The sequence below is a fragment of the Mus caroli genome, unplaced genomic scaffold (genome assembly GCF_978045245.1).
Source record: "Mus caroli unplaced genomic scaffold, Mus_caroli_1 scaffold_15, whole genome shotgun sequence".
In the NCBI taxonomy this organism is placed as follows: Eukaryota; Metazoa; Chordata; class Mammalia; order Rodentia; family Muridae; genus Mus; species Mus caroli.
The window spans coordinates 110,076,833-110,103,505 of NW_028227270.1; the positions used below are offsets into that span (position 1 = coordinate 110,076,833).

At 39.0% G+C, this 26,673-nt stretch overlaps 1 protein-coding gene across 5 annotated transcripts in view; it reads left to right on the top strand.

Moving 5' to 3' along the window:
- Chrm3 (cholinergic receptor muscarinic 3) overlaps nt 1–26,673 on the top strand; it is a 475,736-nt gene that overhangs the window by 12,139 nt on the left and 436,924 nt on the right. For 2 of the 5 annotated variants that reach the window (XM_085831292.1, XM_085831294.1), the window contains exon 2: nt 4,368–4,529. The exons of the other annotated variants lie outside the window; for them this stretch is intronic. The gene's annotated coding sequence lies outside the window, so the exon portion shown is untranslated. The remainder of the gene's footprint in view (nt 1–4,367; nt 4,530–26,673) is intronic. 5 annotated transcript variants of the gene reach the window in all.

Consider the following 26,673-nt stretch of genomic DNA (forward strand, 5'->3'; position numbering starts at 1 on the left):
AAACATAACAAATCTATTTTGTTTTGAGCTGTGAAGGAGCATCTCCTTGGGTAGAGGGAGGCAGGCATACCCTCGGAGGACCTAAGGGCATCCTCAAGACTGATTAGGTCTTCTTGTGAGTTAATCACAAGGTATTGACATGTAGAACATGTGCTAAGATAATGGAGAGTTACAGTTTTGAAATGGTATGGGGTTGCTGCAATCTGGATTGGCTAAATCATATAAAGACTATTTCTACATCTTTCAAACCCGAAAATACTTGATTCTTTGATTTGGCTGATAGCACTTCCCTGAGATAGCACATATTTCTCGTAGAACTTAGTATGAGGAAAAATCTAACCCTTTGGGTATAATGAAAGTTATTTTCTGAAGATGAAATTAAGCAATCTTTGTTTCTGTTTTTCACTGGGTGCTGGGAAATTCAGACTTAAAAATAGTATACAATCATAGTAGCCAATTTTGTCTACTTTTCAGTCTATTGCTTCTTTTTCCTAGTATTTTTCAGTTTTCATTTTTAATATAATCACTCTTAAGTTTTGTGTGGAAGTGGGGATGATATAATTTATGAATATACATTGTGAAATAATGTCTATGGGGATATACCCGGGTATGGAAAAAAAAATCAGAGAATAAGTAAAAAGTCTTTTACATGAAAAAAATCTTGGTTAAAAGATCTCTTTGGATGCTCAAATCCCCTCAAAACCAGCATGGACAAAGAAACGAATGCCTAGACTGATGCGGAAGGAGCAGGGACCGATGTTCCTAGGGCGGATGCTGAGATCTTAGAACTCATTCTATGGGGTGGAAGATCATCAAGTAATCAACAGCATGCCCCTTTGACTTTCTTAGATTCCAGCTGGTGTTTGTCTTTCTGTGCCTGACCTATTTCATTTTACCTGACATCCCACAGACCATTCATGTAGCTGAAAGTGAAGGAATTTGCCTTTTAAAGGATGAATGTCATCTCTCTCTCTCTCTCTCTCTCTCTCTCTCTCTGTGTGTGTGTGTGTGTGTGTGTGTGTGTGTGTGTACAAACACATGCCTGCATATCACACTATTCACTTGACCATAGAAAATTCAGTTGTTGCTATATCCTGTCTACTGTATGAGCTGCTGTGTTGAACATGGGAAAGCATAAATCCTTTAACACACTGACTTTATTTCTTTGAATATAGAACCAAATAGTTAGATCTCTGGATAATATCTTGGTTCTGTTTAATTCTTTAGGAACACATTTTCCCATAATAATTGTCTTTATTTTCCCACCCAGTTTGTGAGAATTCAATTTTCTCTGTCTTCTCACCAACATTTTCCTTTGTCTTTATGGTAACTAGATTCTAACAGGTATGTGGTGAGATCTCACTTTCTTTTAGTCTGTTCTCCCTTGTAGTTCATCATATACAACAATTGTTCATTTGTCAATTATTGGCCACTTGTCTTCTCTTAAGGAATGCTTATGTATTTGGATTGTTTTAAACTTGTGCTGTAGCCTTACTATTTATTTTGGATATTGACAGATGCATGGTTTGCAAATATTTTCCATTCACATGTGGACTGCTTTTATGCTCTGTGCATTTTTTTTTCTGTGAAGAAGTGGATTTTTGTTTGTTTGTTTGCTTGTTTGATGTAATTCCACATTTATCACCTATGCTTTGGGGTCATAGCTCAAACACAGGGGCAAAGACTAATGTCATGTTATATTTTCTTCTTCGAGTAGTGTGCTATATAGATCTCGTGTGTAAGTTGTTAATGTATTTGGAGTTGATTTTGGGATTTGACATGGTCTATTCCTTTGTATATGGAAATTCAGTTTTCCTAGAGACCAATTGCCAAATAGAATGGTGCCCTTTCTCTGCTGTGTGATCTTTGTCAACAGTCAGTTGGCTATAAGTGTGTGGGCTTAGTTTTGAGTTCTCTATTCTGCCCCAATGGTATCTATGTTTTATGGTTGTAGTATGTAGCCTGTAATAGAGATTGTGTATAATATCTCTCCCTCTCCCTCTTCCTTTCCCTCTTTGCCCCCCTCCCACTCCCCCTGTCCCCCCCCCCCCGTATATGTGTGTGTGTGTGTGGTTTTGTGTTAGAGGTCAATCACACAGTGTTTTCCTGTACACAAGATTATAATCTTGTTAAATCTCATTAAATTGAATGATGTTTGTGTTTTATTCATGAATAAAGCCCAAAGGCTGAACCCTAATGAAGTATTATAAACTCCCACTGTAAACTGACTGAGTTTCTGCTATTGTTGCTTTGGGGGAGAAAAATGAAATTTGAGGTGTGGCAGTTTTTCTGGTACCCTGGTATTAGCAAAACAGCTTACTACTTAGGAAATGGGACGAGGGTGTGGTATACAGAACGCCCCAGAATTTCTTCGGCTGACATTTGGAGCTTTGCCAGTCTGGTGCTTAGCCTGTGTAGAGTTTCATTGGTGGCACTCACATGCTTCAGAAATGGTTCTTCCTGACATCGCTCCTCAAATGGCTCCTCTCGCCAGCTGATTCTAATGGGCGCCATCTTTCAAGTAGTCGGTTTTTAATTGATCGTCAGCTGTCACAAATAGTCTGCTGTGCTGAAGGTTTCCAGTAATTAAAAAAAAAAAAGTCTCTGTGTCAGAGCATTGGGATTGGATTATTTTTTATCCTCTTTGCTGTGATGAAATACCAGGCAAAGTCAACTTAAGGAAGGGGGAATTTTGTTTTGGCTCAGACTGGAGACATAGTGCATCACAGTGGGGCATGGTGACAGGTGTGTGAGGCAGCTGATCAGGAAACAAATAGCTATATGCCAATATCTAGTTTGCCTCCTTTTGCTTTTACTTAGTCTAGGGCCTCAGCTCATTGCCTGGTGCCACCCCGATTTTGGCCGAGTCTTTCCATTGCAGTTAACCTAATTGGAAATTCCTTCACGGACAGGTTTGTCTCCTAGGTAATTTTAAATTCTGTCAAGCTGGCAATCAATATTAACTATCCTAGGGGTGATGTTTCTGAAACTGGGCCCCCAAGTTAGGGTAGGTTCCGTATATGGTGGCTGAGACTTGGGGACTGACACCAAATCCCAAACAGAGTCACAGCAGAGACCTGATCTGAGCCTCTGCATCGTGAACAATGCATGGTACTCGCTTTGAAAACATTTAAGACTTTACAGACTGACGAGAGAGAAACATTTTAGATTCTTTCATGAGTAGATTAGAAGCAAGATTGGCAAAGGGTGCATTAGCATAGCTCTTCCCCTTGATAAAATGAGTCATTCACTTTAGAATGTGTCTCTGGCCTGTGAAGAGCAGAGAGCTCACTCACAGTGGAATGTAAGCACAGCAAGCAAAAAAAAAAAAAAAAAAAAAAAAAAGATCGTAGGTGTAGAAGAGGAATCTTCCTCCATCAGATGCACCCTGAGGTAGCTGAAGATGTAGTTTTTTGAGAAATATGGTTAGCAGTTTTCATAGGATCTTATAAAACAAACTGTGCCTCAAATGTAGGCGATTCTTGACATTTTTATTAACTGCTATTGTTATGTCATACAGCTGACAGAGTCTCTCTCTCTCTCTCTCTCTGTGTGTGTGTGTGTGTGTGTTGCTAGGTAATGAACCTAGGGTTTCACACAAGCTAGGCAAGTACTCTAACTATGAGCTACATCCTCAGCTCAACAGAGCATATGGTACTAAATTTGAGGATTATGTTTCAGAGAAGGGACAGAGAAAGGACATATAAAATTACTTATGTGAAGAGTGAGATTTCAAAAAAAAAATCAATGGTAAGATAGTCATTGCGTTATAGACAGAAGTTGGGTTGACATGAAGACGCTGAAACATGGACATAATTTGTTTTTCAAATCTGTTATAGGTCATTTTATATTGTATCATCATCTTTAAATGAGCAAGTTTTAATAATTACACCCACTGATTTTCCACAAATTCAATATCAAGTTGTATATTGTTAAGTTTCAATAAAACAAAACTAACCATCATTCCATTATTAGCTTTTAGACATCCCTTGAGACTGGTGATCTACAGTCGAGTCTTTTCCCGAGTTTCTCCTGGCCGTTCATCTGTTCACTAAATTTATTAAGACCTTGAAATATATCAGGTGGCGTTCTAAGAGACAGATGATAGACTAAATAGTTAAAAAAAAAAGATTCTGGCTTTGTTTGATTTATAGTCTCATGAAAATAGACATGACCTATTCTAGTATCCACAAAGGATTTCTGAGCAGTCCTAATCTCAAGACCACAGGAGACAAGATGCACAAGACAGTGTGGCCACTTGGATGGGCAGCCATTCCTACCCTTCATGCTCTTCCACATACCTCTTAAGTGTGGACGTAGTTTCAAATGTTCTGGAAATACATATTGACTTTTGTTTTTTTTTTTAGAAAAATGAGAAAGGTGTCTGCCACTAGATGGCAGACGTCTGCACATATGTGTCCGACCAGAGGGTGGCTTTGAGATCACGGTTCAAAAGGAGCCACTTGACAGGATGAAAACTGAGTTCCACGGGAGTGACAGGCTTGAGTCTCTGCTGTACGTCACCTTCTGTGAGTCCCATGTGTTAAATGTGAATGCTCATACACCGCGCAGGATTGCATTTGCAATTTGGGGACCTGCTTTGTTCGTGGAGGAGAAGGTTTTAGGACACTCTGTTGGGCGTAACATAGATTTCTCAAGTTTATACACTATGAGTGTACTTTCACTTTTATGGTAAAATTGGTTTTTTAAATGGTTGTTTTAGGGAGTGTGCTACATTTTCAGACCCGTGAAACAATGATATTTTCGTGTGGCAGAAGAAATATCAAACTAGATGCTGTAAGCCCAATGGCAGATGCCTTTGTAATCTCTAACTAGCTATAAGAATTCAAGGAAAATTGTGTCTGAACATGATGCTTTTCTAGACAAGGCACGTGTATGAAGCTGTCTTGACTCAATGACAGAGTAGAAAACTGACCTCAAATCAGAATAATCAAGAACACTCCCTGTCTTAGATAGGGTTTTACTGCTGTGAACAGATACCATGACCAAGGCAACTCTTATAAGGACAACATTTAATTGGGGCTGGCTTACAGGTTCAGAGGTTCAGTTCATTATCATCAAAGTGAGAACATGGCAGCATCCAGGCAGGCATTGTGCAGGAGGAGCTGAGAGTTCTACATCTTCATCTGGAGGCTGCTAGCAGAATATTGGCTTCCAGGCAGCTAGGATGAGGGTCTTAAAGCCCACACCCACAGTGACACACCTATTCCAACAAGGCCACACCTCCAAATAGTGCCACTCCCAAACCAAGCATATACAAACCATCACATTCCCTTTGTCCCAACATTCATTTCAACCAAGAAACACCAACCTCCCATATAGTTTGGAGCAGTGAAGATGCCACAGTACACGTTTCCTAAGCCCAGCTCAGATTAAGCTCTAACAAAGTATTGTTCCCACTTGAAATTTCTCAAAATGGCTGACCAATTACAGGTGCTGCTGTTTGGCTTCCTGAGTAGCTGTTACAGGATGGTCATAGGCAGCTGAGTTCAACTGGAGCTAAAATAATTTGTGACAAAGTCTTGACCCTAGATGTGTGTTTATAATCTACAAATATGTTCACTTGTAAAATGGAGTCCTCTGAGCCAAGTTATGCTTTGGATTCAGGGGATAAGAAGCCAAATCATTTTGGAAGGATAACAGGAATGTACTCCTTTAAGAGATTTCACTAGAAAGATATTTTAAAGGACCAAAAAGGTTTAAGTAGATGGAGATCCAGGGCAGACAGACAATTCAGGCAACAACTGCCTTATAAGAGAAAAGTCTCTGCAGGTTTGTGTCTCTATTAAGAACAGAGAACACACTACTGATGTGTATTTTCCTTTGTCTTTGTATGCTTTTGGAACAGTCCTTTCATTATGTTTTGTTTGAGACAGGGACTCATGTAACTTAGGCAAGCCTTGAACTTTTGATCTTCCTGCCTATATTTTCTGAATCCTGGGGTCACAGACCTGCATCAGTGTAGCCACATCGTTTATGCAATGTCTAGGATCCAACCTGGGGCTTTGTGTGTGCTACCCAGTGGACTATACAAGCAGCCTTGCTTTGGAATGTTTTCTTCCTAACAACCTGCACATTTTACCCTTTTTCAGTGAATTCTCCATCATTGTCCCTAGATGTCACCTGACCTCACAGCATTGTCAGACCAGCTCATCTAAATACCATGTACCTTTCCTGTCTGGCAGCACCTTCTTCATAGTCACCAAACATATATTTGTTTTTAATTTGTTCTGAATCACCTACTGCAATAGGGACTTTGTCCTCAGAATACCATCTGGCTCAGGATGGGCTCATACCTTAGCATGTACTAATTTGAACAATGAATGCTTAGGTAACCCTCTTCTCTCCTTGCCTCTTCTCCACCTCTCCACAGCCCTCTCCATTGTACCCAGGGCTTTACATACTTATGGAAAATGGGCAATTAAGCTACCTGACAAATATGCTAAGCTTTGTGTCTAATAATATTGGATTTTATTTATGTATTAGAAGTAAATAAAAGAAAAAACCACTTATTAACTTATTAATTTCTATTTATTTTAGGGATTATATTTTCCATAAACACTCACTTAACGTGGGCCTTGTAACTGGTCCATAACCCATTCACTTGAGATTCTGAGGCAGAAAACTATTTCAAGATCTGCCCTGACAATTTTGACTTTCTCCTCCACCACCCCAAAAAATGTTTTAAAGAGGGGGTGGAGATGGAACTTATTGGTAGAAGGCTTGCATTGAATGGAAGAAGCCTTAGGGTAAATTTCCAGTGCAAAGCAAATGAACAGACAGACAAATGGTTATGCTCACAATTAGGAATACATGGGTTATATGAAAATACATAGGGTATAAGAAAAGTAAGAGAATTCGTAGGGCATAAAGAGGAAGAAAAGCATGACCTGGGATGGTTCTGAAGTTGGAACATCAACAGCTAACACATGTTCAATATCAGCAGAAGGAAGCAGGCATGCCCAGTTCATGCTCAGCTGACTGTGAGCAGGTATCATGGCTTGACTCTTTCTTGACATCTTTCTCTTTGTGCTCCTTTTTCTTTCCTTGTCTCCCTTCCTCTCTCTTTTCCTCCTTCCTTGCAACACAGTCTCTTTACATCATCCAGGACTGTCTGAAACTCAAAATCTTTCTTTTCCAGTCTCTGGCGTGCTGGGATTGCAGGCTGCATCTGGCTGATGAATTGTGGTTCTTGCTGTGACCATTTCTGTGCATATCGATCTCTGTCCTTCCAACTTTGAACCTGTGCTTGCACCAGCAATTCTGCTCTGAGCTTCCAGGCCCTGAGCAGCTAGAGCTGTGACACTGGTCCATTTTGTTCCAAGATTTCCAACTTCATGTACCAAATAGCTTCTGCTTTTCATGCCTGAACAACCCAAAGAGCACCTTTGTGGATACTGTAAGCCAGTCTAGCATGTCCTCATTTGATAATTGCATGTACAAGATATTGGTTCCATATCTCTAGAGAATCTTGGATATTTAGAAACCTGGCTAATGGGATTTCTCCTATTTCAGTTATTCTGAAGTACATTAAATTAACTAAGGGCTAGCTATAAAATTGAATAGTTTGTTCACATTAAACTCTTGTGTCTTGAGGAATTTCTAAGCATGCTAAAAATAAATTTTTGTGCTTGTCAAATATTTGTTGAATTGCTGCCTCTTCCTTGCGGCAAGAAATAGCCTTTAAGAATAGGACCCAATTGGACTCAATAAACCTAGATAGAAGGATGTTGAACTGGTAAAATCAAGAATAGATCAGTTTCTCTAAGATATAAGTTGAAGTTGATTGGGTAGGAAATAGTCTGGGGGTTGCTGTTTCTGTAGAACTCAGGGAACACTAATCCCAAGTGCATCAAAGACCTTCCAAAGATCCACAGGACCCGAGCTGGGTGTGAGCTGTTCCTATCTCACAAGTCTATGGAGAAACTTATGTCTGGACTTCCAGTCAAACCAGAAACTATTTTCATACAATTGTGGATTAAAGCAGGTGTTTAGGAAGCTGAAAGACATTTTACCTGGAAAGTGTGGATGTTCAAGGACAAATAATGTTTAGAATTAACATGGTCTTACATTTCTCCTAAAGGACTGTAGTGCTTGGGGGTTGGTATTAAGGAATACACCAAGAAAAAACAGGTTTTTTTTTTCCTTTTGAAAAAAAAATGTGTTCTAGACACAGAAACAATTTAATATAGAATATTCAGTGTTCTTTTTTATCATTTCCAAGAACAGTTTGATGTAGAATTATGAGATGCCTCGTATTAATTTTAAAATTGATTTTCAATGACAAAATGTTCTGTGCTCTTTGATTGTGAAGCCTTCTCAGTTTTATCAGTTTACATTCCTCACTTCTCCAACTGCAATCTCACTCTCATAGTTCCCTGAGATCCAGTTTTCCTCAGCTGCATTTACCTCACTTTTATTCCTATTGATTTTAGTTTCCTAACCACCCCTACTCCATCAAAAGTTAATACATGTGGCCACTTAGAGCATCTGGAGGCACTGCTTTATTTAAGATGTCCTTTGTTCACTAATACCCCACTTTTACTCCTGGGGGAGATGTACATCAATCATTTACCAGTGCTGAAGACATTTCCTGTGTCCAGCATCTTCTGACCTCAAGGAGAAACAGTCCTCCCACAACCCACCCACAGCCCTCACACAAGACATCACTTCAGTCCCCAGTCCCAGTACACATTCTGAGACCTTCTAACAGCACATGGTGTCTTTATGCACCCTGTTCTGCATCCTGCTTGTCTCTGAGGTCTCCTGAGGTTTCTGGACTTGGCTCCTAAGCAGATGTACCTGCCATTACCAAAGAAGGGTTTCAGTCTGCGGCATTGGCTCCCCCTACCCCAGCACTTGGTTCTGAGCAGCAAAAATCCTCACATTTCTCTGAGGCAAAATAAGAGATTTGAGCACAATTTCATTTGTTTTCCAGCTTCTGACCACTTTCTCAGTCTCAAGACAGTGGGTGTCCTTAAATTTACTTTGTTCTAACTGGGAAATTTGCCTGTAAAATCCATATAAAATATTCTCCAAGTATATCTATACCCACTGGGTTTTTAAAAATGTGTTTTCCATTGCTCTTGTTTAGAGAGAGAGAGAAAGAGAGAGAGGGAGAAAGCTCTTGTGTCTTGTGTGTGTGTGTGTGTGTGTGTACATATGCAAGAGCATCAGCATATATGTGATGCTGATGTGCATTCAGACCTGGATGCCCATGAGCAACCATCATTGTTGTTGTGTTTAAGACACTGTGCACCTTGTTTTTTGAGGCAAGAGCACTCATTAACAGAGAATTTGTCACATAGACGCAGGTAGCTAGGTAATAGCCCTAGGATCTTTGTGTTTCTGACTCCCCGGTGATGTGTGTGAAACTGCTCACCACCATACCATCACGTGTACATTGGTTCTGGATATCACACTCAGGTCTTTAACGCTCCTGTGCCAAGCACTTTACTAACTGAGCTATCCCCCCAGCCTGCCAATAAGTTTTTAAGTGTTTAATACATAAGTTTTGGCTCATCATCAGGCTGGAAACAAGAATGAAACAAAATACATTGGCTCTCTTATGCACAGGGCAAGCTTCTTGGTGGCCTAGCTTTAGAGAGTTATGAATAATTCTTAAGGCCTATTGGGTGTTAAGTATGTGTTTGGTCCTTATCTGGATAGAGAGCCTGGGTGCACCCCTTACAATGTTGTATATTTTCTTTTCTCATAATGGTTGGTTTTACTTGACATGTAACCTAGACAGCAAATATTAGCAAGTCTAACCTATAACCTCCACAGAAAAAAATCCACATGCAATGAACTGTATTGGATCTTTATAAGTTTTAGGTTTGTCCCATTAACTGACTACTTATGTATCTTTTCACATGAAATCTTAATTTTATGAGGTTAGTGAGGGCAGGACACACTGTATAGTACTGCATGATTCCCAAGATTTATAATAAAATAATAGCTGTCCTTCACACGCTGGCCCCCATCCTGTTACTCCAAGAGGCATCACTTTTTAATGCATCAGGCTGTGAGTTTGTTACTATCTACCTACAGATTTCTAAATAGCAGGCTGAGACAGATGTCTTTTGCTTTTTGGCTTTTAGAATTTACTTCCTATTCTAGAACACTAGCCCAGTTATAAATATCCTCCCTTACACCTGAAGAAAATCAGCCTTAAAACTTGGGTAAATTTTTTTATTATTATATTAACATGGCTTTGTGACATTTTCCCTATATGATATTAATATGGCTTGGTGACATTAATGAGCCTCCTTGCTTAGTCTCATTCTTTTGATGTTGCATTTTCGAGTGATCAATATGTGCCTTATGGATTCTCACCTTTCCCCCTGTATGTTCTATACCTTCTCTTCTTCTTTCCTCTCTCTCATCCTTCTCCTTCCCTTCCTGTGGTATGTGTCCATCCTCCTGCTCCTACCAGAGCTGGCTACTCTCCAGTCTACCATACAGATATAGTTTTGGGATTTTCTTTCCTGTAACCCCCTCTGCCGTTGTTCATTTTCTTCACAGATTCTTTCATTATTGATAGAGTAAGAAAGGAAATTATACCTGTCTCTGCTGGTTTCCTAAATTATCACATGTTTAACCACATACAGTTTGACACATAGCAAGCACACCCTAGACACAATCATCGCTGCCATTCAGATAATGTTTTGTTGTTGTTTATAATTTTTCTTTATTTTACCTGCCACTTAGGAATGGTTCTACAAGACAATATGATTAGCATCAATTGCTGTAGAGTGCAATAAAAATTTACAGGGTAATTACATAGTCATAATTGCAAGAAATATAAGTGCTACACCATTCTTCACACTTAACACGTAGCTTCTCTTATGAACCAACAAGTTCATTGGCCAAATGGGTTATTGAATGCATTGCAGAGGATATATCAATAGCATAATGGTCCTCTTTTTCATAGTCTTTACCAACAGTTCAAATGCACGCACACGCACACACACACACACACACACACACACACACACACACGTACATACTCATATGCACATACACAGTCTGAGGGATAGTTAATCCATTAATATTAATTTTGAGAGAGTGAGCAGGTGGGTTCAAAAAACTGGTGTGCTAGAAACAATTAGCTACTGATATTCTTAGAAAAAAAAAACAAGTCCTGACTTACAGCATTTGCCAATAATTATGGTAAGAAAAAAATTCTCCTGTGTTTGCAACTGTTAAGCTTTAAAAGTCTTTCCACTAGTTTAGGAGATTGGGGAAAATAGGCATAAATGGCTCTGCTGAGCAGGAGTCAGCTGCCCTGTGCATTAGGTTCCTATGAAAGACACAATTGCTACAGCTAAATGCCGGGACTTCCTGGAAGAACACAGGTATAGATTGTGGAAGGTTTTGTTATCCCATCCCTTCATAACATTAGTAATAAAGAAAAGGATCTAGTGATGATTTTCTTTTAATAATATTATCACCTTTATATTCTTCACCTTACTTTATCTCAGTTGGACATTTGTTTCCTCTGTGCCTGTATTTTATGGGTCTCTGTCCCACAGTGAAAAGGAAGCCTTACATCCAAAAATTGCCTATAAGGTGAAACCAGGGTGGCCAGGGAAGGCTGTGCACTAAACCTAGGAAAGAAAGATGGTTCTTCTCAGTTCACTTACTGCTTCCTGGTTGTCCCCTGCTCAGTGCTTCTGCGAGAACAATCCCAGTGCCTATGAAAGTTTTAAGAGCACTGTGGCCAGGCACAGAGATATAAAATTTCATCAGAGAGATGTATGATACATGGCAGGGTGGATAGTAATATCCCCATGTGCCAGGATACAGGATACATATGAGCTGGGGATTGTACTATATGATTTGTAAAGGGTGGTCTGATGATTCCTTCCTTCCATAGGCCCAAAGACTCAAAGTGTCTTGTGACCCGGTAAATTATTGATGCATCCTGTATAGATGACATCACTCCCACAAACCCAGGAAGATGAAAGTGTGTTAGTAGCCAAAGAACATCTTAGATAATGTAGTGGTTTCTGATCCTATAAGTCGCCACATTATATAAGTAGATACCAAGAGAATTGGGATATTAACATTTGATGTAATGGAAGGGAAGAATAATTAGGAAACTGAAGTCAATAAAAGTATTTATGAGTAAATTCTAGAAATCCATTCTAGATTTAAATTGTACATTGATGGCCTCATAAACACTTTTGTCTAGCTTAAATCAACTCTCATAGTGTTTCCTTGAGCATAATTAAAGAACAAAAAGTAACGAGTAGCTATGGTTATATAGACACCACCCTTTGTCTAGGTTACTCAGTGAGTGTAATAGAAAGTTACAGGGTCCAGTGAATTGAACTGCCACTTGGAAGTGAAGGTAGTCTGGTTGTAGACAGGACATACACATGTATACATATCTTTTAATATAAAGAACGAAATGACAATTTTTCCTTCCATTGTCATTGTATACATTTGTGTTTTCAAATGATAACATCCATATGCATTTAGTCACACTGGCAGAGCTGAGGACATAACAATATTGGTAGTGTGTTTGCCTAGCACGGGAAGCCCTGGTTGTGGTGGTGGATTTGTGGAATCCTAGCACTCAGGTGAGAGAAGCTCAGAAGTTCAATGTCATCTTTGATAATGATAATGAGGTTGAGACTAACCAATTAACAGTTGTTAGGGAGGCAGAATCATACTCCCACAAGAATGAGCCCCTGACTGGTAATCCAATATCAAGTGTTCAACCCTAGAAACATGCATGTAGGCAATTCAACAGGTTGCATTTAGATATTTATTTGTTTCTAAGTATATGTAACAATAATGGTTGAAAAAGAAAATGTCCCAAGAATTTGAAATGGATGTAGATACATGGGATAGGTAGAATGGGGGTAGAGAATGGCAAAATGGTTTAATTAAAATTTACTTATATTAAAAGGTAGAAAATATTAAGTACAGTGAGAAAGGAAGAGTAGAAATCTATTTCTTTTATCTTGAAATAGTCAAATTGGTGATATGAAAGTAACATAAACTCAAATACAGGGTTGTTATTTAGCAGAAACCAAAGTTTTTGATGAGAAAAATTACACATTAAGGCTTTCCAAGTACCTCCTTATTTGTAAAGCTTTAACGGGGGTGTCTTGAGCAACCCTGAAGTGCTGTTAAGAGCAGATGCCTTGAGTGATATCTCAATGGTTAAGAACACTGGCTGTTTTTCCAGGGGACTTGGGTTCAGTTCTAAGATCCTCTTCTGGTCTCTGTGGGCACCAGGCATGTAAGTGGTACAGACATATGTGCAGGCAAAACTCTCATACATATCAAACAAACAAATGAATAAACATGTGTCTTCACTGTACAATTTATGAGTGTACACGAGGCAGAAAATTGAGACATAGACATGATTCATTGCTGCTCTGTATTTGTCTGGTCTCTGCTTCCTGTCTATTCCCAATTAGATGTGCTTAGAAAACAGGTGCTTCTGTGATGGTCCGATGCTTGTCTTTGACAGGAGTGAACAGGAAAAATTCCATACTCATATCACAATTTACCTATGTTCTAGAAGGATAGTTAAACCCTTGCTTCCTTCTGATTTCCATATGTTATCTTGCATATTTGAGTGGGTTGTGTGTACATGAGGTAAGTGTCTGTAGCAGTGGATGTTGTTTCCAGCCTGCCATGTTGCAGCCCTCCCAATTTGCCTGTGTAGTGTGACTGCAAACAAAATCAGCCTCCCCCTTATGTTTGTTCCAAAGCAGGTACCAAGAAATCTGGAGCAAAGTATTTTACATCAGATAAAATATATTTAGAAAAGGCTGGCCCGACATAGGCAGTATGCTTAATTTCACACATTGCTTTAAATTAAATACAAGTGAGATTGAAGAGTCATTCAAAGAATAGAATATGTATGTATGTTATATACAAACAAATATATATGCATATGAAGGATGATGGCTTGTTTGTTAGAATGCTCTGCTTAAAGACTATGGAGATGGTAGGAAAATATTACTGTTGTAGAAAAGCAAAATTTGATTCTTTTACCAAGAATAGTTCACAAGTAAAAACAACAACAGTGATGTTTGCAAAAATAATATATAAATCCTCTTAAAAAGCTATTGTGTAGTTTTCCATGACCAGGACAGCTCTAAGTTATTTCTTTTGTAATAATGCATTCAGTCCTTAAAATAATACTGGAGGTTGTGAGACTTCATGGGGTGTTTTCTAGGCAAGCATTTGAACCATGATTGGATGGAATAATTTCTCCAAACTAGGTAGTATTTGAATCTAACCACAGTGCTTTTGGGTTAAGGGAGAAATCTCAAGGATATTTTCATAGATGTATATTTTTTTAAAATTCTCCTTGTATCACTATAACAACTTACTATCTAAGAAAACTTAAGGCCAGAAAAAAATGTGGGTAATACAGAAATAAAAAAAAAAAAACAAGAAAAATATATTTTACAAGTTAGACTTAAGAATATGGTTCTAATAATCAGCCATTAGTCACAATGTCAGTGTTTTTCTATGTAGGCTCGCCTGGTGATTAAGGATGTTTGCTTGTTACTTTGTTTTGAAAATAGTATTGTTCATTACAGAATTTATATCCTGATTTATTTGCATATAAATAATAGTTGTTGATATACATGAAGTCAGGTAGACTTCAATTTGTCTGAGATGGACCCTCTAAGCAGATGAAAACCCAGGAAGTTAAAGTATTCTGTGTAGATGGGGGTCTGCTTGCCACTCAACTTCTTTACTACTGAGAGAAATGAAGGAAGCTATTGGGGAATAGAATTGAGGACCGTGGAGAAGTTGACTTTCATTTGAATTTCAGAATCTATTTTAAAAAATAAAATATTATTGCAGAGAGTGTAACTGGTGAATTCCTTGCCTTTGGATACTGATTGGATTTTGCTAAATGGTAGTTTATGTTTACGGATCCATTTCTGTCAACTTGGATTGGAGACATCCCTCTTAGGTTTAAATCCAAACAATTAACATCATGTTATTAATACAGGACCTGAGCAATGGTAAGGTGGTAGATGGGAGGGCTTTCTTCCCTTGATATCAAAGAAAGAGATGGGGGAGGGGAGAGAGTGCTCATATGCTATTATCAACAGAAAAACCGGCAAAACCTATATGAATGGAGAAAAAAATATTAAAATGTAGTTCCTGGACTTTGAACTAGCCTAAGCAATGCCCCAGCCTTTGGTATATTGTGTGTGCACACAGAGGATGGAGGTCCAGAGGTTGGGACTGGGTGTCTTCCTCAGTAGCTTGATACATTAAGGTTTTAGACAGTCTCTTAGTGAATTTTGAGCTCATCAATTTGGCAAGGCTGGTTGTCTGGCAAGCCCCAGGGACCTGCTGGTCTCCACTTCCCTCATGCTGGGCATGGAATTGTTAATATGTTCCACAGTTTCCACATTAATCGAAGTGTTGAGGATCAAATGTGGGTTCACATGCCTCTATGCTAAGCCCTTTGTCAGCTGAGCCATGCGTCCATGCTCTGTGTGCCTCCTTCTGAAGACAGTTTTTCCTTCTGTCTGACATACAAGCTGCTGTCTCAATGAAGCTGTTTATGTAACTTGATTAACTTTGTTGATTTCCCCACTTTGAAAGGGTCTTTCCAATGCAGTCTGCCTATCACTGTCAAGAAATCACAACAACAACAACAACAACAACAACAACAACAACAACAACAACCAAAAACTGTTCAGAAGGTTAATTGTAAAAAAGAGAGATGGGAATGTATACAATTAAGTCTTGGGATTCAATGGTTTGCTTTGTTCTTATATACAAGCATCCCAATAAAAATGTTAAGTACCGTCTGAGTATATGATGATACAAGAGGGAAACAGTTTTATTACCACATAACGATCAAAATCACAACACCTTCAGCCTTCTCTCTGTACACTACATAATTCTTATCCTGGGACCCATTGAATTGAGTAAGCACAATGTATAGGGGCCAATAGCAAACAATTTTATTGTATCTTTCTCCCATTTTTCCTTTGTGCTGGCTCGGTAATAGACTGATCATTTACCCGGCATGTAGAAAATCTCAACAGCCAGTGACTTTCTGGCTCTACTAGTGTAATTACAGATGTAGACATGGGTCTATGTGCTGCATATGACAGCCAAGTTCTAATGTGGTTTAAAGCTATAATCAAATGAGAATAAGTCTGCTTTTCTAATATGGAGCCTTGAGATTTCTCCTTGGCTCTACCTAGTTTATGAATCCCTTCTCTATCACTCCCTTGTTTTGCTTCTTTGTCTCAGTCTCGAGAATTCCATGCTTTATTGGAACCAACTGTTTGCCCTCCTAAAGCTTTCTGCATCCTTGCTTTACGTGTGCAGGGGGCTTCCCAGAGCATGCAAATAATAAGCACACTTCTTTGTGAGGTCTCAAGTGTCTTGTGGAACTTACATCAAGTTTAGATCTTCTGGCTCACATTCATAGCATGGAAAATTTGGAAGATTCCAGAGGAGATCCTGATTCAGAGTTGAGAGCTTTTGATCTATTTGATTTTGTTCCAATAGTATCTATATAATTCACTTAAAGAACATATACATTTTGATTAAAAATTAGTTTCATAATTAGATATTCTGAAAATATCTAATAATGGGGGATCTGTACTCTCCTGCAGTTTTTTTTCTCTAAGATTATTAGGTAGCCTCTACTTCTTCAGACAAATAAAGTAAGTGTGTGTGTGTGTGTTCCAGTGTAAGCCCTCTGTTGCACCAATATCAGTGTTCTAGTTATTCCATTTACCAAACTTTACACTGGTGATCAATAACTTGAATGTATCCAGTACACAATTGAGGGTTACTGGGAATTATTAATTTAACAATTCAGAGATAATAATATCTGAGTTTTCAGAGACTTTCTCCTAGTCAGGCTTTGAGTCAGGGGGAGTTTTATTGTATGAAGTCATTTAAAGTCATAGAACCTTACATCCTGAGAAAGTGGCTTGGCCAATCTTTGGAAAGTTTCTAAACATTGATGACAGCCTTTCCATTTCCTTCCTTTTTCATCATTTTCTTATTTCACTTTGTTTCTTCAGAACAAGCATTGGGGAAAATGTAGTTCACAGTTTTCCTGTGCCAAACTTCACAGTTCTGGGGGGTTGTTGTTGTTGTTGTTGTTTATTCATCTCTGTTTTGATTTTGAGATGGGATCTCACTATGCAGCCCTGAATGTCCTGGAACTCACTAAGTAGACTAGAATGGCCTCACCCTCACAGATAGATGTCCACCTGCTTCTACCTCCCAAGTGCTGGGATTAAAGGTGGGCACTGCCACATCTTTCTCATAGCTGTTCTATTTATGCAACTACAAAGATGAAGTTTGTATGAGATCATAAGTTTTTATGAAGCACTTTGACATGAAATCAGCAGTGATGTAGAAGAGTTGCTGGAACAAAAAATATCTACAATGTTTGCATTGGTTACATCCTTTTTCAAGTGACAAAGTACCCGATGGAAGCAACTTAATGGAGGAGGGGTGCATTCTAGCTCGCCATTTCAAGAGAGATAATCTATCATGGAGGGAGAGGTAAGGCAGCTGGGAAGCAACTGTGGCAGCAGGAGTTTGGAGGATGGCTTGTTCACATCCTGAAGGATCAGCAAGTTGAGAGCACAGGCCCAAGCATAAATAAACATTACCTACAAGGCTCTCCCCTGGTTGTCTACATCTATTAGCGAGGATATGATCCTACAGGTTCTTCACGACCCTTAAACTGTGCCATTACCCAGGAAGAAGTCTTTAATCACACAATCCTATTGGGGACATTTTATAGTCAAGTCATATCACCATGTAAAGATGATATAAAATAGATTTTTTTTTCTGGAGTGAGAGGAAAAACATGATAGGAAAGGATGGGTTTCAATAGTCAAAACTTTAGGTACAAGGGGCTAGAGAGAATGTTCATGATTAAAACCATGAATGGCTCTTGCACAGGACACAAGTTCAGTTCCCAACACTTACACTAGGCAGCTCATATCTACCTGTAACTGACTCCAGTTCTAATGTATGTAGTACCATGATACCTGCCATCATGAATGCATGTCCACACTTAGGCAGGCAGAGAGACAGGCAGGCAGGCAGGCACACATGCACGCACGCACACACACACACACACACACACACACACACACACACACACAAACACACACAAATTTCAAAAATAAATTAATACAAGTTTTTTAAAAGAAATTCTAGGTGCTAATGTTGCTTGTAGCTAGCAGAGGTAAGGGAATCCTACAAGTTCTTTACCCTCTCACCCTAGCTGTATCTCAGCTAACGGCACTGTTTGGGGAGTGTGAAGAATTTATGGGATCATACTTACAAAATTAAATGTTTAGTGGTTTCTTATCTACAAGTTGGAAATATCCAAGTGAAAGTCATAGGAATGTAACTGTGACTAAATAGTGTAAATAATGATAAAAACACACATGTTTGTATCTAGGAAATCCCTTGGGAGTAAAATTCCACACAAATTGCATTTCTTCCTCACTTTTTTTCTGATCATTTTTAGTTATGTATGCAGTTCTCTTGTTTTCATACCTACTTCACTTTTTGTTCATTTTTGCTAAAATATATACACAACCTTGTTGGTAATAGATCACAAAGAAAATTGCAGCCCATGTTTTGGAATAGACACAATGTATTTTTGAGCTGTATTCCCACTGCCTTAGGGTTTTACTGCTGTGAACAGACACCATGACCAAGGTGAGTCTTATAAAGGACAACATTTAATTGGGGCTGGTTTATAGGTTCAGAGGTTCAGTCCATTATCATCAAGGCAATAGCATGGCAGCATCTAGGCAAATATGGTGCAGGAGGAGCTGAGAGTTCTACATTTTTATCTGTAGGCTGATAGCAGAATATTGACTTCCATGCAGTTAGGATGAGGGTCTAAAGCCCACTCTCACAATGACACACTTACTCCAAGAAGGCTATACCTTCTAATAGTGCCATACCCTGGACTGAGCATCTATAAACCATCACACCCACCAAATGTAATTACCTCATAAGAAGTACTAAAAAAGGAATGAGGTACACTTGACCCTTTTGTTGATTGTATAGGTGGATGGATGGTTACCTCACCTCTAAATCTAAGCTGAGAAATGATTAGGGGGAAGAACAGGAGAGGCCAGAAGACAAAAATGAATGAAAGAGGTGAGACCAAATTAGGAAAATAGAAAATTGTATGATAAAATGGGAAGAGAGTGTGGTAGACAGTAGATTTCGGTTATTATCAGGTGGTAGTAAAGAATGTTGAATGAAAATAATAGAGAGTGTTGATATGATCTCAGCAGGAAGTAGAATTCACAGATGCCTGGGATAAGGAAAGAGAATTTGGTAGTAAAATTCTTCATAAACACTGTGGGCAGGATTAAGAAAGAAGACCCCCCCCGCCCGTCTCCTTCAATCCTTCCTCTCCTTCTTCCAAATGATTCCCCCAAGCTCCACTCAATATTTGGCTGTGGGTCTCTGTATTAGTTTCTGTCAGTTGCTGGGTGAAACCCTTCTGATGTCAGTTATGCTAGGTTTCTGTCTTCAAGTATAGGAGAGAGTCATTAATAGTGTCAGGGGCCAGAAGGATCAAGCTTACAATTAGAAAACCTACAGAATCAAGTAACGTGAACACATAGGGGCTCAGAGAGACTAAACTGCCAGAAAGCATGCATAGTACAGACTTTGGGACTCTCATTTATGGAACAGTTGTGCAGATGGGTCTTCATATGGACTCCTAAAGTGGGAACAGTGGATGTCTCTGACTCTGTTGGCTGCCTTTAGTTTCCTTTCCCCTAGCTGGGCTGCCTCCTTTAGACTCAATAGGAGAAGATGAGCCTGCAATCTCATTGCAACCTGATATGCCAAGGCTGGTTGAAATTCATGGGAGGCCTCCCCTCTTCTGGAGAGAAAAGGAGGAGGAGTGGATGGGGGAAGGTGAGAGAGATAGCTTGGGAGGAGAGGAGGGAGGGGATGCAATTAGGATGTAAAGTAAATAAATAATAGAAGAGAGACAAAGAGAGAAACTGATTTTAATGGCCAGAGTCCATTTAAAAATAGAAGAAAATAACAAACTATACAAAATTTTTCTCTGATATATGTACTCTGTATGTGTGCATATATATACATATATACCTGGGGGGTGGGGGTGGTAGAGGAGGAGGAGCTATATACACATAATAATAAACCAAATCCAAATAAAATATTTTTGAAAAAATCCTGAGGCAAAAGAATGCACTAGGACTAATATCATCAGAAAGCTTTCACTGTTCCTTAGCCAGGGGACCAAAGAGAAGAGATGTGTATCCAGACATAAAGGGGCAGCTGCCGGGAGTGTGGGTATGGCTACAGTGACTCAGTGGAGAATTCTGGCTATGACTGCTACATGATCTGTCAGGGAAGGAGACTGAGGTTCATAGCTCATGACTTCCTTCTCTTTGTAACCTCTGATCTCTGACCTTTCATTCTCCCAAACCATCTTGAAGCTGAAGAGCTCCAGGGCATGATCAAGAACCATGAAAGTAGAATGATAGATTTGAATGGTGGGTAAATAGTCAATGAGGTTTCTATCCAGTCCAAGACATGACAGAATTGCGAATCATCAACTCTTAGGAGACAAATAGAGGTGGAAACTGAGAAGATGAGTTTTTCTGAATGAAAGAGACATTCTAATAAACAAATGCAACATAAAATATTTAGAGAAAGAAGATGTACCTGGAACTTGGAAGTAGGGCATTTGCCTAACAGGTGAAATTCCTGGGTTTTATGCCATGAACTGCCATAATAAATAAGCAAAGTTCAAATATTTCCAGCAAATTATCCATTAGGCATACAGGGTCCTCTGTGACTATTACTAATGGCATTTTATGATTTGCAGACATGAGGTTATTAAATCTGTACAACTACAGAATCTGGTTTGTAAAATGGAGAGACACTTCCAGTTTTAGACCTTAAAAGAGGACCACAATAAGCAATATGTACTCTTTTCACTCAGTATTCTTCCCTCATCTACAATCAAGGCTATCCATCAAATATCCTGAATGATTTGTAAGAGAATATGGGTCTTCAATGTCTGTCCCCATACTCATGGTCTATAGAAGAAAGGTTGTGGCTATGGTCTGCTTTTATGCTGGCTCTTAGGCTCTGATCATCACAGACATAAGAGTATGAATTCAGTGTTTTCTGCTTCCAAAACCATAGTAAGTTATTGTGAATACTGGATTCATGGGAACAAGTTTTTTTGTCCATCACAGTTGGAAGCACAGATTTAGGATGTAAAACATTCCTGGTTATGAAAGGACAATGAGACAGGAATCAGCACTTTGGGGCATTTTAACAGGGAGCAGGGGCATCTTTCTTTTTCAGATGTCAGAACATAACATTGAGTATAAACAAAGTATGTGCAGAGCAGGAGCCACACATAGCACACACTCCATGTGCGCCAGTGGAGTTAAGACAAGACTAGAGCTAGATACCAGTGAAGTCCGTCATGAGGATGCTTGAGGGGGAAGTTGTTTTCCTTGCATCTGCTTCAGAGCTCACCAAAGGGTTTGTAAGGGTAGCAGTATCCCTACCTCTTCATTAACCAAGCAGCTTCACCAAGCAAACAACTAGAATAAGAAGCTTACTTGGCTTGACAGTATGAAGGTTTTCATTTGTTTAATAAATTTCTTCGTAGACCCTCACACTTCAAAGCATCTCTCCCCTCCATGTGTGAGTGTGTATGTGTGTGTGTATCTGTCTATCTGTGTATTTGTATGTTTGTATGTAACAGAGGGAGGGAGGGAGGGAGAGAGGGAAAGAGAGAGAGAGAGAGAGAGAGAGAGAGAGAGAGAGAGAGAGAGAGAGAGAGAGAGAGAGAGAGATATCTTGTTAGCTTTCCATAATGCCCCTTTGTTCTATTTTGATCTCTGTTACTGGAAAAAACACCATGACCAAAGCACCTAAGGAGAGGAAATGGTTTATTTGCCTTACACTTCTGGGTCACAGTTCATTACTGAGGTAAGTCAGAGCAGGAACTCAAACAGGATCTTGAAGAATAAACCACGGAGGAACACTGTTTTCTGGCCCACTCTGAGTCATTGTCACAGGTTCATGCTCAGCTAGTACTATTATACAGCCCAGGATCACCTGCCCAAAGAATGGTGCCACCCTTGGTGGGATGGACCTTCCAACATCAATTAATAATCAAGATAATCCTCCACAGACACACCCACAGCCCAGTCTGATCTAGACAATCTTTCAGTGACAAGTGTTCTCTCAGAGGACTCCAGACTGTGTCAAGTTGACAGTTTAGTTAGCAGAGACACCATTTTTCTATTTCTATTACTCATTTTTAGTGGGTCTTCACCCATCCAGCGCTTGCTCTGTATCCAACAGCAAAAGCTTCATGGTGAAACAATGCAATTTCAGGTACATTTGAGATTTCTGATTCTTGTCCTTGCCTTTGGGTGAATATAATTCTGATCTCATTACCTTTTTATATGTCTAACTAGTACTTTGATTGAGTGAACCTAGGGGTTTTGCTCTTTAAGCCTACCTAGTGTAGGGTGATAGTCCCTTATAAAGGGAAAGTTAATAGCATGGCTTTAAAAACATTATTCTGCATAAAGAGATGGTTCAATGGATAAAACACTATCTGTGTAAATGTGAAGACCTGAATTCAAAAATCTCCAAACCCCACAAAACCCAGACACTCTAGCTTGTGTCTCAAATTCCAGTGCCCTTATCATGAGATAGGATTCTGGAACAGGAGACACTCTGGAAGCTACAGGCCAGCTAACTTAGAATACAAGAGACTCTGTTTCAAAAACATTAGAAAGAGAAAACCAACACCAGTGACCTATACACAGATACTATAGCATCACACACACATGCATACGCACATTAATGCACAACATGAATGATTTACATACAAATACTGTAGCATGGCACACTCACACACCAGCATACAACACTGGTGACCTACACACAAATATTGTAGCATGCAAACCAATCCATTTTTTCCAAGTTCAAGATTTAAGATGACAAAAAAGATGTAGCTAGTCATCATGATTGTTTTAATATTTGTTTGTGATGCCATTGTCTGTGATGTATTTCTATCAGATGATATAGAGCCTATAACACATAAGCCAGCTGTGACCTTGTAGGCACACACAGTCAGTCTTGTATATGCCACAAGACCAGAATGTGGTTGCTACTAAGCAATGTGTAGAAGTGCACTTTATTCTGCCCAGAACTTCACATTATAGAGCTCGTGTGTATGACACAAATTCTCTCTGCTTTGTTCTTTTGCACTGGGGTTAGTGGATTGGTTTCTCTTATCTGTGAAGCTTATTTGATTGCCCTGGTATCATGTGCTCTCTCTTCAGTCACTTACTTACTTCCTTTTGTCAGGACTTTCTACCCATCTTTATTTGGGCATTTCTGAAATGTGTAAAATTATTTGATTTGAAAACAGTAAATCAGAATATTTTTACACTGTATTTAAAAATAAGAAAAATCTTCAATGTTATGCTTTAAATTCTTATCCCAGATTAAGTATATGCCCAAAATACACCTGTGAGTTTCATAAACTCTTGTAAGCTACCTTATATAGCTATCCAAGGTGGGATTAAATGTGCAATTTAAGCCTATATTGACAGGCTTAAAGATAAAATCTCATACGTTTACATAAGCCAAAGATTAGTTAGGCATGCCAAAAACCCAGAAATGAGCACTGCCTTCACTTCAAAGGCAAGCTTCAGAACCAGTCAGAACAGTCACACCTAAATCCACGCCAATACCTGACTTTCATAGATGCATTTTCATTCCTCATTCAAAGCGCTCACAGGAAAATCACACCCAGGTGAATTGTAGGAAAACATTGATATAGAAAATTGGATAAGCTATTAAAACTTTGTAGACTCAGTTTTTAAGAGAAGCAATTTCTATGACTGAAATCACTAGTCCCCACTAGTGTGTGTACACACACATGTGTGTATGTGTATACACATGTGCATTCTTGTGCCACATATGTGTGTGTATATTTGTATAAAAGCTTAATTGACGTTTATCTTTCTTGTCTTCATTTTCTGATTATGCCTTTTGTGTTGGAATTGTTCCCGGATACAGTTTGTCTATAGTAGCTAATCTTACTGTAAGTTACAAGTTTTTAGAATAGGAAAAAAATAATGGCTAGGGAGGTCTTGATTGCTTAAGATATTCAGTGTTTAAACATAGAAAAAAATTCAAGACATTGACATTATATTGTAAAGCCTAATGTCTTTACTTTTCTCCCACATTGAGTTTCTTCCAAATTCATCCTGCCTCTGATTCACATGACAGTCTGTGGTGGAGGCAGAGTCCTTTCCCTAAGGATGACAAAAGAGGACCTTTGAAATCCTTAGATATTGAAAAGTCTAATGAAATTCATTCACTTATCCACTTGCTCATGAAATATTAATAGCTTCATACTATTCCTTTAAAGTGCTCTAGAGTACACTGGAAGTGAAATTAATTTATAGAATAAATCTATGCAGCCTACTTCATTTTCCTCATAAAATAAATTTACGAGGTCGATAAGGATCACCTCATGATTTTTTCCATCTATCAGTCCCCCCGCAGAAGATCAAATAGACTTGATTGATTTTCATTTTCAGGACAAAGGATTTTTAAAAGCTATGAAAGAGCAATTAAGATGTCTGTGGATATGACCAGACATGCGCAATGATGGAATTAGTAAGGGTCAGTAGGGATATATGATACAATGTCTGTTTTTCCTAAGAAGGAAACAAGCCTGTCCCTTAAAACCACTGTGTGGACTTAAGTCAGAACAAAAATAAACTCTGGGTTCAAGGCCAGACTCCAAAGGGAAAACTTTATCGTTGTGCAAGGTTCTACACTTGAGAGAATAGAGTCTAATGTTAAGCATGCAGTAGCTCGTTGATTGCTTTCATTTCAGGTTTAAAGTGATAACAAGAGATTCAAAGAGGTGGATAACAACTTTTCAATAACCTTAGTCAAAATTGAGTTGACTGTGGTTCTCTTATCCTATTTTAAGGATCTTAAAATTTTATTTAACTAACTGTACCCTAATCATGAATGAATTTCCATATTACTGCACCAAGATACATTGCCTTTGAAGACTTGGATATCTTCTGCTAAGGGTATGTGGTTGCCCATATATGGGAGAGAGTACCTATGACTAGTAACAACATCCTAGAATTACCTCTGTAACACTAAGTGGGACATTTCTCAGATGCCCAGCATGCTCTGAACCATCTCTTGTCCTGGAAGATGTGGCAGAGGAGAGAAGTTACAAAACATGTGACTTTTAGAGAGCTTAGATACTGACTGTCAACTGGGAAAAGGGTATGGGGTGCAGATGGAGAATCCCACCTGCAGAGTGGTCACCCACTTACCTCTGGGAAAAGTTCTGGGCATGTTTGGTATTTGTTGACAACCTCTTGGGGGCATTAAATTACCCCATCCCCATTCCTGTTAATTTGATACAATAGATTTAAGAGCCAGTTCATATTCTGTATTCATTTGGGAAATATATTGATCCTCATCAATGTGGACTTCATGTATGTCAAGTTGTATTGAGTTAGATGCTGATGAGCTACTGCTAATCTGTAGTGTCACACAGATAGGAAGAACTCCCTATGTAGATGGTCAGCAGAAAACTGTTGCAAAGGTGTTTGGGTTTACACTGATCCCATGCTATACCATGTACAGGCCATAAAACTAGCACATCAAGTTCTTTTCCTTTGAAAAGTTAAGGCTTCTTTTAATAGCATAAGGACTTGAACTCAGGATCTGTGCATGCCAAGCAAGTACTCTGTCACTACACTGAGCTGCATCCCCAGTTCAAAAAGTTAGCTTTCATAGTCAGCAGACAAGATAGTGATGCGAAAACAGCAAGATAGAGCAATTGATAAAACTCAAAATTACTGTGGTATCATTTAAAATCTAATTTAAGCAGAAGTTTGAGTTTCCCCTGGTCATCAAAACTGAAGGGAAAAAGATTCATTTAAATATATTTTGTACCTTCAGATCACAATATTCAAATATAACTTCCTAAACCACATCTATGAGCTCTCATGCTTAGTATCAAGCCTTCTCTGCATGCTTTCATTAATGCCTACTCCTGATTCCTTCTCTTCCCTCTCTTTGTTTCTTCTTTATTTCAGTGTTTGTGAACTAAGGAAGGGTTAATGAAAATTGAAGTTTAAAACTTCTTCCGAAGTTTTTGTGTTTCAGGAGCTTTGCTCCGTTCACACAGTAACAGCCTGCTACTCCATTAGTGTGAGAGGGAGGATTCAGGAGATGGGAACCTTGTGAGCACTACTTGTTGGTAACGGTATGTCCCTGAAAGGAGGATCTGGCAGATGGAAACAAGCTGCCAGAGGACAGTGTTTCAACTCCGATAATCTGAATCAGAACAGAGCACTGGAGTCCCTAGGTAGGATCTGCTAGCCATCCCTAAAGAACAAACCACCGTATCTGGTTTTAGCCTTCTGAATTATAGATGTGAGTTTCTAAGGCCTTATTATACTGCTAATGATTTGTCTGGTAGGTGACTCTGATCTTTAGTGGGGTGACATTTATGAGGAACAAATGACCATCTTGGTGACCAGCACTCATAAGGAAATGGTGCTATAACCAGAGACC